This window comes from Protopterus annectens, chromosome 3.part0, assembly GCF_019279795.1.
Source record: "Protopterus annectens isolate FY-2018-M chromosome 3.part0, PAN1.0, whole genome shotgun sequence".
NCBI lineage: Eukaryota > Metazoa > Chordata > Ceratodontiformes > Protopteridae > Protopterus > Protopterus annectens.
Genome location: NC_056731.1, coordinates 1,695,904,438 through 1,695,920,772, shown reverse-complemented (window position 1 = coordinate 1,695,920,772; position 16,335 = coordinate 1,695,904,438). Strand labels below are relative to the sequence as shown.

Sequence of the window (16,335 nt, the reverse complement as noted above, 5' to 3'; positions counted from 1 at the left end):
TAGATTTGAAGTCCTTGTAGCCTGAAGTAAGCTATCACTGGAGCCAGAACCTTTGTGAATACTCTGGGCGCAGTAGATAAGCCAAAGGGCAATGCAGAGAACTGATAATGAGAATCTCCAGCTCGAAACCGCAGATACTTCCTGTAACTTAGCCTGATAGGCACATGAAGGTAAGCTTCCTTGAGATCTAAAGTTACCATCCAGTGATCTTTGCCCAGCAGGGGTAAAAGCTGTTGTAACGTCAACATCTTGAACTTGGGAATGGCCAGATAAGTGTTGAGGAGAGATAAATCCAAAATTGGTCTCCACGTGTTCCCCTTCTGTGGTACTAGGAACATGCGAGAATAAAATCCTAGGCCCCTTTCTGATACAGGGACTGGCTGAATGGCCCCCATTTGGAGTAACTGAGAAACTTGCTTGTGAATGATGTCCAACACCCATCCGTCTTGAGTAATTAAATCCCAAATTTCTTTGAAAAGAGACAGTCGTCCTTCCAAAGGAGCTGCCAGACGAGAATCTACTGGCAGCTGAAAAGGCAGGTCATTGGGTCTGTTAAAGGACTGACCCTTGCCCTCACCAGAAGTCTGAGCAGGTGAACTCCTGTTCTAGGCCTAAAGAACCTTGGGCCCTGCCCCTACCACGTCTAGACCTACCCTAGACTGGGAATCATAAGCAGGATATGTCAGGCCAATTTCTACTAAACTTCGGTGGTTGTACCTGCAAAAATCTTTAACAGTTTGCATAGACTTAGCTTTGTCCTCCATTTTCTTTAAAACTGCTTCCACAGGTGAACCAAACAACACATCAGACTGTAAAGGAGCATCCAAAATCCGTGTCTTAACATGCTCAGCCAAATTTTGATCCCTCAACCAGGCATGCCTGAAGAACAGAACTAGTGGCAGCCACTCGAGGAGGCCTGCACAGCATCAAAACCACATTGCAAAGAATGCTTGCCCACTTGTTCAGACACATAAACTAAATCCAGCAATTCTTTACAATCAATACCTTCCGCCAAAGCATCCACCTTAGATTTCAATTGTGAAAGGAGATAATTTTGATATTTCAGCATGTGAAACTGACAATTCAATGCTCTCATGGCTAGAGTGGAAGAAGTATACACTTTCTTACCCCACCTATCTAGCCCTTGCCTCTTTGTCAGTGGGAACAGGATTTTTAACCACAGAGGCTTTAACACCTTTAGGCCCCTGAGAAACAGTTTCTGGGTCGCCCTAGGACTCTTAAACAAATACTTATGAGCTTGGGCACCCTATAGTACCTATCAGGTTTAACAGGAGCAGGAGGCAAGGAATCAGGGTTCAGGAAGCCTCTGCAAAAACATCTTCCACCACAGTCAACACAGGAGGTATAGCTAAGGGCCTATGCTGGGGTAAAACAAGAATTCCTAAGCCTCTTCCTGGAATCAGAGTAATCCTGGCCTTCCCATTTAAAGTGCTCCCTCATGGAATGCAGAGTCTCTGAAAATGAAAAATCCTCAGGAGGAGAAGCCAAGGAGTGGCATCATCCACATCAGAATCAGAATAATGAGGATACTCCTGCAAATCTTCCAGAAGACTCAGAAGCCCCTGAACCCTGTTCAAAACTGTCAAACTCTGGTTCCACCCTAGGCCTCTTATCAGGAGGGCCCATAGAACCTCTAATCATAGTAATCAAATCTTCTGCCATTTTAAGCATATGTTTCTTAGGTACAGAACCCGAAGGCTAGGAGAAGCCCCTACTGAAACTGAACTTGGCCTACCTCTAAAAGAAGTTTTGGCAACAGAAGGAGAGGCTCTAACTACTGTGGGAAGAGAGGGAAGAATAGTTACCTGAGAAGCCCCTCAGCCTGGCCTGCCTCCTGAGAGGGTACATCCTGTAACAGTAAAGTTTCTGCCTGAGACTCCATAGAAACTCCTGGCAAAACCTCTGGCTCCACTGAGCCTCCTAAAGAACCCGTCCGGGACTGCCGGTTCATCAACCCTAGGCTTAGCTGTTTTGTCCTTGCGCTTCTTGGCCGGCGGCGGCCGAACATCCGTCGGCATTTTATAATTGCAACTTCCCAAACACTAATCTGGCACAGTCTAACCTCCTCTTAATAGTGCGTTTGTTAAACCTAGCACAAGGCAACCAACAACGTCGTGCCAGGCCCTAAACAAGGTATACACAATGTATGGTAATCCCCTATGAGAATTTGTTTCCCACAAGAAATACAGTTATTCACTTTTTCTGACATCCGGTTAAATACTGAGGCAAGAAAAACCAAAATGTTCCCCCAACTCTGATTCGGTCTGAAACTCGAATATTTCAAACGCCAACCTGCACTCGCAAAACTGCTTCTGCATCGGACCACGCGGCAAAAGCTGAGGATGGCGCGGTCGGTCATGCATTAGTACCCTGGGTATGCTGGCGTCAGTCTAAATCGCCTGACGACGATCAGCCGCCTCTCTGGTATTCGGGCCGACTGGATGCGGACTATACCCAATAGTAAGGACTGCAGCAATGGAAAACGAAGAACATCTAATTTTGGCACTGTTTGCACCATGGGTGAAATGGGTAACAAAGTGGTTGGAGTGGTAGTCGGCAATGGCATTGGAGCCGTGGTCAGGGTCAGAGCTGTGAAAGGTATGGTTGATATAACTGTCACAGCAGCTGTAGAAGGCCCCAGTGAAGTTTTCTTTGCCAGTTTTGTCTGCTGCGAGAGTCTTGGAACCTTAACTTTTGGTTCTGAAGATGAACCCTCAGAAGCATGCTTGTGTTTCTTGGCAATTGGTGCCGATAGAGACACTGGCACCGAATGAGAGAACTTGGATCCAGAGGCCAGAGGTGACTGGCCTTGGACAAGACTTCCTCGAAAGGGGCTTTGAGAAGCCCTTTGAGGATCAGTTTATTCTTTCTCTGCCAGGGTTCTATTACTGAAACCCTGGCAGACAGAGCAATCCACACTCAAATGGGGTACACCCAAACAGTATATGCATTTTTTCTGTGTATATGAGTTTGGCATTTTCCTGCCGCACCCATAACATTGTTTAAAGCCTGTTGTAGAGGATTTTGGTTTTTCTGCCATTTTCTATCAAAAAGGAATTAGAAAGGCAGAATGACAGAAAAAAGGGTCAGAAAGAAAGCTCACACACTCACATGCAGTTAACGGAAAAAAAATACCTACAATGGTAATAAAGTTATCAAGCTATAAAGATAAAGAAGGGACTACCAGCGATGGTAGGGGAAAGAAATACCAGTGGTAAAAAAACACTCACTCAAGGGTAGACCAGTAAGAGAAAAACTTTCACAGGGAAAATTTTTCAGAAATTAGTTATAAAATAACTATAAAATACTTAAACATGAGAGAGTCAGCTGACGCATCTTATTCAGAAAAAGCAGCAAACAAGATCTGAGGAAATGTAGAGAAGTGCACTGTAGGTAGACTAGCAGCTTGAGAGATTTTTTGACTGACACAAGCTTTACAACGGTCTGATTGGTCCCGAGGATCACAACCGTAACCCACAAGTCAAGAATAGATGAAGACTGACAACATCAGATACAATATTAGACAGAAAAACATTTTGTGTATAAAATACAGATACTATAGACAAATATCTATATATTAATATGTTCACATATCTGATGCCAGCTGGACTGGATGAAGTATAAAATATGAAGTGATTTATGTACGCTGTATTTATTATAATTTTTTTTTTGCTTGGAACAAGTTCTGAAAGAAATACAAATTTTATTAAAAACATAAAAAGTCAATACAAATATCAATAAACATATATACATTTTATCTGGATTAAAATATGTGTACATAGTTATTAATGAAAAATACCATATACTACAATTTGGCACCTATTAATTTCAGCACTGAGGTGATGGAGATCATATCATTAATACCTGATGAGGTGGTGGCATCCAGCTTAAGTTGCCAATACAACTCCTTGTACTCAATTTTAGTCTCCCAAACCCCACTTCTCATGTCCCATGGGGTGATTTCAATAATACTAAAAGAAAAACCTCTGGATCTGTTGCAACTAATTGACTGTTTATAAAAAGCATTATTGAGATTACCTTTAGCGTCCCTAAAATGCACAAATATCTCTACAATCTTCCTTTGAGACCTGTTGTATCTGCTCCAAGTTCCAAAACATACCCCTTGGGGTTATATACTGATAGGTTAATGAAACCTTTTTTTCCATCAAGAGACCCACATACTCAAAGATTCCTGGAACTTTTTAGAGTGTCTCAAACCTGACTTGTGGGAAGATAACTTACATTTTTAACAACAGATATTGAGATTTACTCACCTGTATCCCCAAGGAAGAAGGTCTGGATATGTTTCAGGATGAACTGATTCATGTTTAGTTTTTGAGCAATAATTAGATTTTTTTTTCAAGCAAGAAACATCTTTATTCAATTATCACATATGATATAGGCAATCTTATATTTATATAAATGAAAACAAACCATACTGACATAATTTTAGTTGCAAATATTATACATCACAAACCATAATGACAAAACTGCAGTTGCAAACACTGTACATCACTTATAATCTATCCAGTATCTGTCAGACATTACATAGCTCATTCAAATCCTACCTTCTTTTAAACCTCATTCCTCCTATGTATGTATTGTTCCCACAATTCCCATTCTTTCCTAAGCAAAATCCCAATTTCAGTTGTTTTATCTCTGTTACCTTACTCACTACCTCTAGGAGAGTTGGTTTAGACACTGATTTCCATTTTCTAGTAATTGCTTTTTTGGCAACCACCATAATTAGACTCAGCAAGGCCTTACTATGTCTAGGTAATTCCAATTCTGTATCAAAGCTCAAAAAAATAATTTCCTTAGTTACACCAATTTGCTCACCCAGTACCTCTGACAGAGAAATCTGCAGGGGAATCTTTAAAGACTGCCAACTCATTACACTCCCAGAAAATATATTCCAAGTTACTTGTTACTTCCCCATCAAACCTCCAACATTTGCTGTCTACCTGAGGAAAAACTCTTTGAAGTCTACTTCGGGTATAAAAATACCTATGTAAGCACTTCCAAACAAAGATTCTAAACCTTCTAGACTTTGATGCATATTTGGGAGACCATTGTTTCTTTGTGATTCCTTATCCAGTCTTTCTTCCAAATCCTTTCTATCCTTCTCTGATCGATTCTTATAGTTATCATGCAATATCTTGTACGCTCTACTAATTATTCCTTCTGTTTTAGATTCTACCAAAATCTTTACCAGTGCTGGTCTTTCACTTAGGACCCCCCCTATTTCTTTCTCTATGCCTATACTTTGATATTAGTCCTTGACAGGGAAGACAATTTATATCCTGCAGTCTAAAAAATGTCTTGGCCTCTTCCTATTCCATTAACTTTCCCTCTCAAATTATTTGCTCCTAATACCTTGGTTCTTTTACCAATTTTCTCCAATAAATTCCAGCCTCCTCTTGCCTATTGTCTGCAACCCTAATTGCAGTAAGGAAATCTACTTTCTCCATTCCTGTGTTGGCTAAGTTCTTAGAATACTTTTGCTACTTTATGAATATAATATTCTGCAGGATTACTGTTATTCTCCTTAAGGATTGGCATCAAAAATTCCAATCTCTCCTTGTCTGTTGAGCTTCCACCCTGTTTCACCATCACCTCTTTCCACTCTGAATTACAGGTTTCTGCTTGTGCTATGCACAGGAGCCTTAACTGCATGGCTCTGATATATCCTTTCAAATTAACAAATTCAAACCACCTTGTTCAGCTGGAAGAATCAGCTTATCCCACTTTACTCTTGCTTGCTTCTCCTTCCAGATAAAAACTTTCAGCTCTTTATTAACTGCTATCCACAACTTCTCCTATGTTTGATAAAAATATGCCTAATCTGTATATAAAACAAAAGGGACTAAAACATTTTAACTGTTTGTATCTTGCTATCCATATCAATATAACAGAGCTTCCAATTACTTGTTTTTTTCTATTATCATTTGTTTAGTCTCTTCCCACATATCCCTAGCTACCACACCAGAATCCTTTTTAATCCATACTCCTAAGTACTTCATTTCATCATGTCCCCATAAATATGGATACTGATGAACCAATTAGTGCGCAGGTACATAATTTACAGTTACTGCCTTTGTATTAGCTTCATTAATGTTGTATCCTGAAAAGATAAGAAACTGCCTCAAAATGTTCCATAACACTGAAATGTCCTTTTTCTGGTTTTATCGGGTATAAAACAGTGTCATCTACAAATATAATCATCTTTTCTTGACTACCATACCAATTTATATCCTTGACTTTCTGAGTCTCTTATTTTCTTTGCTAATGGATCTAAATATAGTGCAAATAATAAAGAGGAAAAAGGACACCCCTGCCTGGCTCCTGTGCTCAAACAGAAATTATCAGGGAGGAATCCACCCACTTTAATGTTTGCCTCTAATCCCTCATAAATCCTCCTAATCAACCTTATTAATTTTACCAGGGAATGCAAATACTTCCATTGCCCTGATCAATTTATATCCTTGACTTTCTGAGTCTCTTATTTTCTTTGCTAATGGATCTAAATATAGTGCAAATAACAAAGAGGAAAAAGGACACCCCTGCCTGGCTCCTGTGCTCAAACAGAAATTATCAGGGAGGAATCCACCCACTTTAATGTTTGCCTCTAATCCCTCATAAATCCTCCTAATCAACCTTATTAATTTTACCAGGGAATGCAAATACTTCCATTGCCCTGATCAGAAACTCCCAGCTTACTCTGTTAAATGCTTTCTCTGCATCAAGACCTACCAACAACAGTGGTATTTTCTTACATTCTGCTTCCTTCTGGATCATCAATGTTCTGTTGATGTTGTCAAACATTTGCCTCACCTCCAAAATAACACACTGAATCATGTCTATCAATTTTGGTATCACCTTTGCCATTTCTTTAGGCATTATAGACAAACACTTTATAATGATGGTTTATGATTTAAATAGGCCTGTATGAAACTAGATCTGATGAGTCTTTACCCTCTTTAGTTATTACAGCCACCACCACTTTCTTCCAGGAAGTTGTTGCTTCTCCTCTTTTTAAAATACTGTTTCAGATGTTTATCTGTTTGTTCCCTCCTAGCTTCCAAACTTCCATAGGAATACCATATATTCCTGGAGACCTTCCTGTTGACTGATGATGCATCATTTTTATCTCATCTTCTCCTATACTATTAGTAATTTAGCCTCATCTACCTCTAACCTTGGCATATTTAATTCTTCCATAAACATTTCCAATTGTACCTTTTCTTGATCTCCATACTTCTCTACTTTATACAGACTTTCATACAATTTCCGAAATATTTCTGTTACCTCTATAGGATCTATTATTATCTTCCATGTTATAGGCTCCATAAGACTGGCGGCAAACCTTTCTACTTTCTGTTGCCCGAGTCACTGCAACAGATGTTTTTGTGCTCTGGTATTATTATCAAAAACAGTTGCTTAAGAGCAATCTTTCTAAACTCATGCATATCAATGAGGTAATCCTTTATTTTCTGCTTAGCATTCTGCAATTGCTCCTCTTTTTGTTCTGTGAGATTCCCCCTATTATGCAATACATTAACATTTGTCAGTCCCTCAAAATAATTATTGTTGCTTCTTAACCATATCTCCTTTTTTTACTTCCACCCTATTTTTAAACTCCACTTTAATTTTATCCTACTCCCTAGCTATATTTTCAGAAGAAATTTCTGACTTCTCTAATAACTCCTGAATAATTTCCACTTCTCATTACTTAAATTCCTTTCTTTTTTACAGATAGGTGGGAAAGTACCAGTGTCTAATTTTTATTTATTACCCTGCATTTTATTTTAGTTATTATTGGCATGTGATCTTAAATAGTTATTGGATGCATATCAAAACTTTCAATTAAATGCACATGCTCCTGTGAAATGTAAGTTCTGTCGAGCTTAGCCCAGTTTTTGTATCTTGGGGAATAATATGCAAATTAACTCCAAACTCCTACTACTGAATTCACATCTTCCATGCCAAATATTTTCATAAATTTCTTCAAAAAGCTACCCTCCTTTGTTATACTTTCCTTTCTGTATCCCCGTCATTTCTTCCCTGATGCAAATCAAATTCCAGTCCCCATCTACAAGTAATATTCCCTGCTGAAAACTGACTATTTCACCCAGAATTTTTTAAGCTCCATTATAGCAGTTTTAGGTGGAATATAAATACATGTCAGTGTAATCCTCCTCCCTTGACAGTAGCCCCTTAGTACTACATATCTAATACTATTATCATTTTTATCCTCTTCTATCATTATTGGAGCTCCTCTTGCAATTACTACACATAATTCTCTTCCTTTGTCCCAGGTATTCCACTGAATAACTGTCCTGAAAACCTTTATCAAATTTACATGCTCACTTCTTTCCAAATTTGACTCTTGCAGCACAGCTATTTGTACTCTACATTTTTTTTAATATAGTTCACTACTCTTTCTTTTTTGTTTATATCTGTGAGACCATTACCATGTAAAGGGTTTACTATTGAAATATCGGCGTATCATCACACGCCTATGAGCTATTCGAACTACAGATGTTCGAATAGTTCATATGCATGCAAGCTATGTAATCGAACGGTATATTTGTGAATGTACTGTGCATTCGCAAATATAAAGTTCGATTATGTACAGGGATCACGGTACAGTGCAGTTAGGGAAATACATCCTTTTCCTCACTGTATTCCGATCTCGGAGTTGGAATATTTAGTTAGGGGGGTGTGGGGGGCTTGCCCCCCTGCATAAACGGGATGTTAGATGTAGGGGTGAGGGAGTTATGGCAAAGGTGGCATTGTTAATGTTCTTCTTCTTTTGGCTTTTCCCAGTTAGGGGTCGCCACAGCGGATCACCTGTCCGCTCATGATTGGCAGTGGAGTTTTACGGTGTTACGTTGCCAGCCCGACACCCAACCTTCTACTGACGGCACACACTCACACCTAGGGCCAATTTAGAGTGTCCAATCCACCTACAGCATGTCTTTGGGATGTGGGAGGAAACCGGAGCACCTGAAGGAAACCCACGCAACCACAGAGAGAACATGCAGCCTCTGAACAGAAGGCATCCCAACCAAGGATCAAACTGGAGAACCTCTTGTTGTAAGGTGGCAATGCTAACATAAAGCCGCAAAATGTCATTGTCGACATTTTCAGCATTAACAGCTGATTTTTGACATTACATTAGGTTATGTGTACTTTCGGCAAAACAATTTGTTGTTAAGTACCATTCTTATTTTGCACATCAACATTATAATAGTAAAGCCATGTAAAGATAATATTAAAAGGGTCATTATGTTAAAAAGTTATTATTCCCACCTTTTATTTGTCACAGCTTTTTTAAGTATCTAGTTCCAGGTTTTGTGTTACATGCACACACTAATGTTTGGCAAGTTGACCTTTTATTCAGTTGTTTCTTGTCATATCCATTTAGCCTGTGTCACATTTTACAAAACCTTTTGTTTTCTTGAAAGTCATCAAACAAACAAAGAAAAAAAAAAACAAATACACCCAGATACACTCCCAAAACCCATTAACCTAACATTGACACACACAAAATTATGTACATCTTCAAATACAGAAGTTTTACTTTCTAATAGGAACACCTGTCCCAAACTGACAGCCACACCCACAAACTTGTGTTAATCTAAAAGGAAGGTTATCCAGGCTGAGATGCATGTTACAGCCTGTGCTTCTACTAAGTACTGTCTAGTTTTATCTTATCTTACTGCCATCCTAGAATGAGAAAACACTTGAATGCTTTCAGAAAACATCATCTCCAAGCCATTAAAAGACAGAAGTACTCTGTTTTTATTGCTCTTTATCAGAATGTCTCCAAGCAGTCATGATAACCAGATAAAGAGTCGCTTCTACAAGTCTTTATTAATTACAATGAGATATCATTGGTAGTAAATTTGATAGATATAATTTTGTCAAACAATTTTGTTTTTTTTTTTAAGGTGAAACCTATAAACAACTTCAAGAGGATACAATGGGTGCCTCCTGTGCCCCTTGTTAAACAAACTTAGTCATGTGGTCTTAGGAAGTGAAGCATGTTTTTACATTAGAATTATATTCCTTTTGCAAACTGCATTTGAGGTTTTTAGAAGGCATATTTATTTTGTGGAATAGGCCCATAAGACCTGGAGAAATTCATTAACCATATTATAATGTCCTTCCTCTGGGGTAGTAGTAATCAAGGAGCCTCAGTCCTCACCACTGATACTGGCGTGGAATGTTCACTTAGAACAAAAATAGATACATACAGTATTTTCAGATGTAGCTCTCTGTACCAAGCACAATTTCCCTTAAGAGCACACAGGGAAGCAAACTCCAGCCCTGGGGCAGAACTTCCTTTCCAGGACCCAAATAAGACTTCACCTTTCTCTCTGCAGAAATCAGTGCTCTGTGTTCCTGTTCCCAGTAGCTGACACACACACACACACACACACACACACACACACACACACACACACACACTGACATTTGATTTTCACACACACACCTGGGAAAGACTGGCACAGATTTACCTGCAATGTCACCTCCAGACTATAAAGTAGATAGCCAACTACTTTAAAGCTCGTACCCAATTACTCTCAGTAAAATTAATACTTATACATATGGTAGTGTTAACCAATCAGCAAGACTTTCAGGAGCAAGAAGCCACAGTGCCACCAAATAAATGTAATTACTCTCAAAGGTTAAAATATTTTCTAAAAGACCAGCCAGAATGAAAGGTATAAGTACATTTAATAATAAGTAATAACACAGAAAACACGAAAATACTGAATATCTATTTACAATAAACACCAGTGTTTCAATTTACAGGAAATATAAAAAACAGCACAGATGGAAAGACTTGCACAGTTACAGGAAAAACAATACTATTAGCTAAGCTCACTGTATTTTCCAAGAATTACTGTTCCCTAGTTAAATTACTTACTAAAGCAAAGCAAGATGAAGTGGCTGAGTGGTCTTAGAGTGCTGAGTGTCATCTGTCACATCTCTCACTAGTATCTATAATACAATTTCAGTGTTGGCTACAAAATGACATCACATCTGATCACCTGACTGTGGCTCACACACTACCCCTTCACTAGAAACTTGAGCCAGGATCTGGCACAGATGTGTCACAATTCTCACACAGAGCTTTGTTAAGGTTTACTCCAGCATTTGGAGACTATAAAACAAGTCCAATACTTCCACCCTTCCTGCAGAGACTAAACAAGCCATTCTCTGGCATCACAGGGTAGCAATTAGTTTGCCACTAAGGACAATAAAAGTAGGATACCAGCCCACACATTGTGTCTCTGGCTTCATTCAGACCTGAGAGATAAAATCTTTATGGCCTAAACCAAGTCATTTAATTTCAAGCTATTTTTCTTAAGGTTAGCTATTCTCAGCGTAACCCCTTCACTTCCAGTATCCTACGTTAAAATATACATTTCCTGAGTTACAATAATACAGTCTGATATAAATGTATATTTCTTTTCTGTCCAGAAAGACCTACTGTTGATACATTTTAATGCAAGCGACTTTACAAAGACAGTTGTAATACAAGCATCTGTACAAATCAGTGTGATACTCAAATGACATATAATTCTTTACAAAACTCCAGCTAGTTATGCTGGCGTATGTACACATGCACTGCCCTACTCTCTCTGGCATAGCTAGCACTACCTGACATCATCAGACATATCAAGAACACCAATGGGTTTTTAAAGTTTACTCATACATAGGAGAAAGATCAGGTTAATTATTTAGATACTACAATTTTTAAGATAAATGGAGGGTTTAAATATGTAATTTATAGAAAACCCACCTTTTCAAATGGCTATTTACATTTCAAAAGTTATCTTCCTTTTCATTATAAAAAAAAAACTAGTAAAAGGTAAATTCATCAGAACTGCCAGGATGACATCCAATAAAGACATGTTTGTGGAGGAAATTAATAAACTAGAACTGATGTTTTTGGAGAGGAAGTATCGTCAAACTTTACTAAACAAAATTAAGAGAGATGTCATAGAAGGGTGAGGTATCAAATAAAAAGCCCTAATAGGACAACAACAGTCCAAGATTATTTCCAAAAACGTTGGTGGAATGAACAACAGAGGTACTCAAATGTAGGGAATTTGACAGAGCTCTCATTTTACCTTATTGTTTTGAATGGACAAGGTCAGAGAGATAGTGGAAAAAACTGGACTATTTTCAGGGCTAATGACCATATACATGGAGTAATAGGGGCCGCCCCAAACTTTGTATACAAAACTACTGACAAATGTAAAGGATATTATAGAGAGACTGAGTAAACAAGGAGATTTCTCAGTTCAAACCACAAGGAAAACAGGGACTAGAAAATGTGGACAATACAAATGTATCAAGTATACTGAAGTCCATTTAGAAAATAGAAATAAACAAAAGAAAACCTCAAAATATGGGAATTGCAACAATAACGGATTGATTTATATCATCCTGTGTGATTCACGTCCGGCAGACTCCATTATGGCATCCACAAAGGTGATCTCAATAATGCTCTTTAGAGACACTCATTCAGTTGTAACAATTTCAAAGGTTTTTCCTTTGGTATAATTGAAATCATCCCACAGGATAAGACAGGTGGGGCCTGGAAGAATAAAGTTTAGTACAAAGAATTGTACTGGCAACTTAGGTTGGACACCACTACTGCACCAGGTATTAATGATATGATCTCCATCACCTCACTGTTGAAATTAAGAGCTGCTAAATCATAGTATATGGTACTTTTTTTTTATAAATAAACATATACACATTTTTAATCAAGATAAAAACACACAGAGACATGGAGGAGCTCTCGGATCATGTGGCCTAAGCAGGTATGACAGTAGCCCCGAGTAGCATCCTGCCTTCGCCCAGAATGATACCACAGTATAAGGACAAAATGATTGACTTCAACAATTGGCTAAGCTTCTGGTGTCATTCAAAGGGGATCCAGTATCTGTCTGCCTGGGAAGACATGATCAACAAACCACGATGCTTTGCCAGCAATGGTCTGCACCTGTCACCCCTGGGATTCAGGTTACTGGCTAAAGCTCTTATCACCCCTATAGTGCCTTTTTTAGGCAAGGTTCAAAGGGGAAAACCACCACCATAACAGATACAAGCATGCAAAATCTGAAGGTAATGCTACCCAATGCTAGAAGTCTAAACATCAAAATGCACTCTCTCGAGGCACTCCTAAAAATGGAGAACATCGAAATCTGTGCAGTAACTGAGACCTGGTTTAAGGCTCCGGAAAGCACCCATGCAATACTAGGCTACAACTCTTGCCACACTTTTCGGCCACCAAACCAAGTCCGAAACACTAAAAGTGGAGGAGTGTCTATATTCACCAAGGATATTCACACGTCCAGGCTAGTTGCCCAACATAATACATCTGAAATTGTCCAGGTGCACTTAACACTAAATCCAAATTGTAGCTTGCTACAGATCCCCCACCATGCCCCAAGATTCTCACTACACCTTTCTAAAAATACTTGAAAATATTAAGATACAACTAAACATTCTAATAATGCGCAACTTCAACTACCCTGCCATTAACTGGGAAAACTACTCGGGTACCAACACCTTTTCCCAACGGTTCTTGAATTCATAAATTCCAACGTCCTGGATCAACTAATCCATTGTCCCACCAGGGGCTCCAATATCCTACACCTGGTCATTACCAACATGGGAGACAGATGCTCCATACCAGTGGTCAACCCTCATTGGTCAGGTCTGACCATAAGCAAATCACCCCTGACATCCACATCCCATCCCATCCCCACCTCACAGTAAGGAAACATCTGTTAAAAACTTCTCCAAAGCCAACTTCATGCTACTCAAGTCAGAAGTGACAAACTTCATCACACCCATGCAGACAGGATCTGAAAGCTCGACTGCTGAATCCTACACTAAGTTACTGTACGAGCACATGCACTCGTGCATGAATCGTGCCATCCCAAATAGAATCAAGATGCTCTGCTCCAAAAAAAGGAAGCCAATCTGGTGGCACCCTGCCATAAACAAACTATACAACAGAAGGAAAAAACTGTTGCAGAAAAGAGAAAAACCCCAGGATGCAAAAAACTTCCTTACCAGCCTCAGTAAGAAGCTGAGATCCCTCATAAAATCTTCAAAAGCTAGTTACGAAAATAAAATTGCCAAAGACAGCCATAAGGCATTCTATAGTTATGTCAAGAATCTAAACGGCAATGCCCAGATCTGCTCTGAGCTGCAACAGAATGGCATTAAATATACTGATCCCAAGGATATTGCCACTATCCTGGCAGATTGATTTAGTGCCAACTTCTCCCCGCTCTCATCCCATAAAGGGCCTATTTCAATACCAAAAGATTGCCAAATTCCGGTAATCCTGACCACACAGGTAGAAACTGCACTCTCCAAAGCTAAGAATACAGCATCCATGGGACCAGATGACATCCCGGGCTGTGTACTACATGAACTACAAAATGAACTGGCACCTCACCTAAGTGTCATGTTTAATCATAGCCTCACCTCAGGTTTCATGCCCACTGAGTGGCGCACAGCTACAGTTATCCCATTCCACAAGGGAACTATCGTCCCATCAGTCTGTCATGCCTGATCTGCAAGGGCATGGAACGCATTATCATGGAACTTATAAGCAAAGACATTGGCAACCTTCAAACACTGGACCCCACCCAGTTTGGGTTTGTGAAGGGCCGATCTTGTCTCCTGAATCTGATCGGTCTCCAGAGCTGTGGATGAGGGTAAGGCGGTCCAACACAGCCTATCTGGACCTCATCAAGGCCTTCAACACCATCCCCCACTATGAAATCATAGATAAACTTACTAAGCTGGGCATAAATTCCTACGTCACTCGATGGGTTGCCAACTGGCTTATTGACGGAACCCAGACTGTAAAAGTAGCCGACTCCAAATCCAGCTCCAGACAAGTGGAGTAACTCAGGGTTCAGTCCTGAGACTGCTCTTGTTTAGCATCTACTTCTCTGAAGTACAGGCCAACACTAAGGGACTCTGGCTAACAAAGTTCGCAGAGGACTGCAAACTGGGAGCCATTACTGAATCCCCAAATGATGTGGATATTCTACAAAAGGGCCTTACAGAAAACAGATGCTTGGTGCCAGAGCCATGGGCTCAAGCTTAATGCCAAGAAATGTATAGTTATACCCTTTGGGAAAAAACATGTACCCATGAATTACCACATAGGTGGCAGTACACTAAACAATGAAAGTGTGATGAGAAACTTAGGGACACAGGTGGACAGTGGTCTGACCATCGATAACCACATCGCAACAACAGTCAGGAAATCCTTCTATGTGGCACACGTCATCACTAAGGGCTTTTCATCCAGGAAAGAGGAGGTCATTGTCCCACTGTACTCATCCCTCATTAGACTCATTATAGAGTATAACGCACCATTTGGTATGTACCTCACAAGACATCTGCAACAGCTGGAAAGGCCGCAGAAATACCTCACTAAAAAAAATCACAGGCCTAAAGCAGATGCCATATGCTGACTGTCTAAAAAAACTCCAGCTATACTCTGTGGCATATCGTCTATTCAGAGTTGATCTCTGCTTAACATACAAGGCCATGTCAAACCCTGAGCTGTTGGACATGCTCCACTTACAGAAATCCCAATCCCTCAGAGCTACGCACTCCAGGGATCTAAACCTTGCCATCACAATGAACAAAACATGCTGGAGGGATAAGTTCCTGACCCAGAGACACCCCATACTCTGGAATAGACTGCCCATACATGTCAAGCAGACCGCCTCCTTGGCCCTCTTCAAAAGGAACCTTGATGATTGGATGGGAGATAGGAAATTCACCCCGAGGATCAGGTCAGTCACCCTGCTAGACAGGGGTCCAGGGAAGTAAATATTGTGGGAAGAAATATCCAGGGAATTGTTATGGCTAGGCTTGTATAGGCCCTAGGGCTGATAGTCTAGTACCAACCTATGAAGATATATATTTTTATTAAAGTTTTGTTTTTTTAATAAAAAGTTGTATTTCAATCAGAACTTATTCCTGGAAAAAAAATTATAATAAATACAACTTACAGCAAATACATCATATTTTTTACTTTACCTATTTGAGCTCACATCAAATATGTGAACATATTAATATTTAGGGTCTCTATCAGCATCTTGAATGCTGACAATATCGAATTTGATATGTTGCATCAAGAATGCCGAAAGGGCAGAACATCGAATGGGTAAACGGAAATCTCTGTAAAGGGAGATTTCCATTTACCTCAATGTAGTGCGGTCTCGGAGTTGGTATATTTAAGTAGGG

At 39.6% G+C, this 16,335-nt stretch overlaps 1 protein-coding gene across 1 annotated transcript in view; it reads right to left on the bottom strand.

Moving 5' to 3' along the window:
- EMC2 (ER membrane protein complex subunit 2) overlaps nt 1-16,335 on the bottom strand; it is a 1,476,345-nt gene that overhangs the window by 705,184 nt on the left and 754,826 nt on the right. The gene's annotated exons all lie outside the window — the stretch shown is intronic.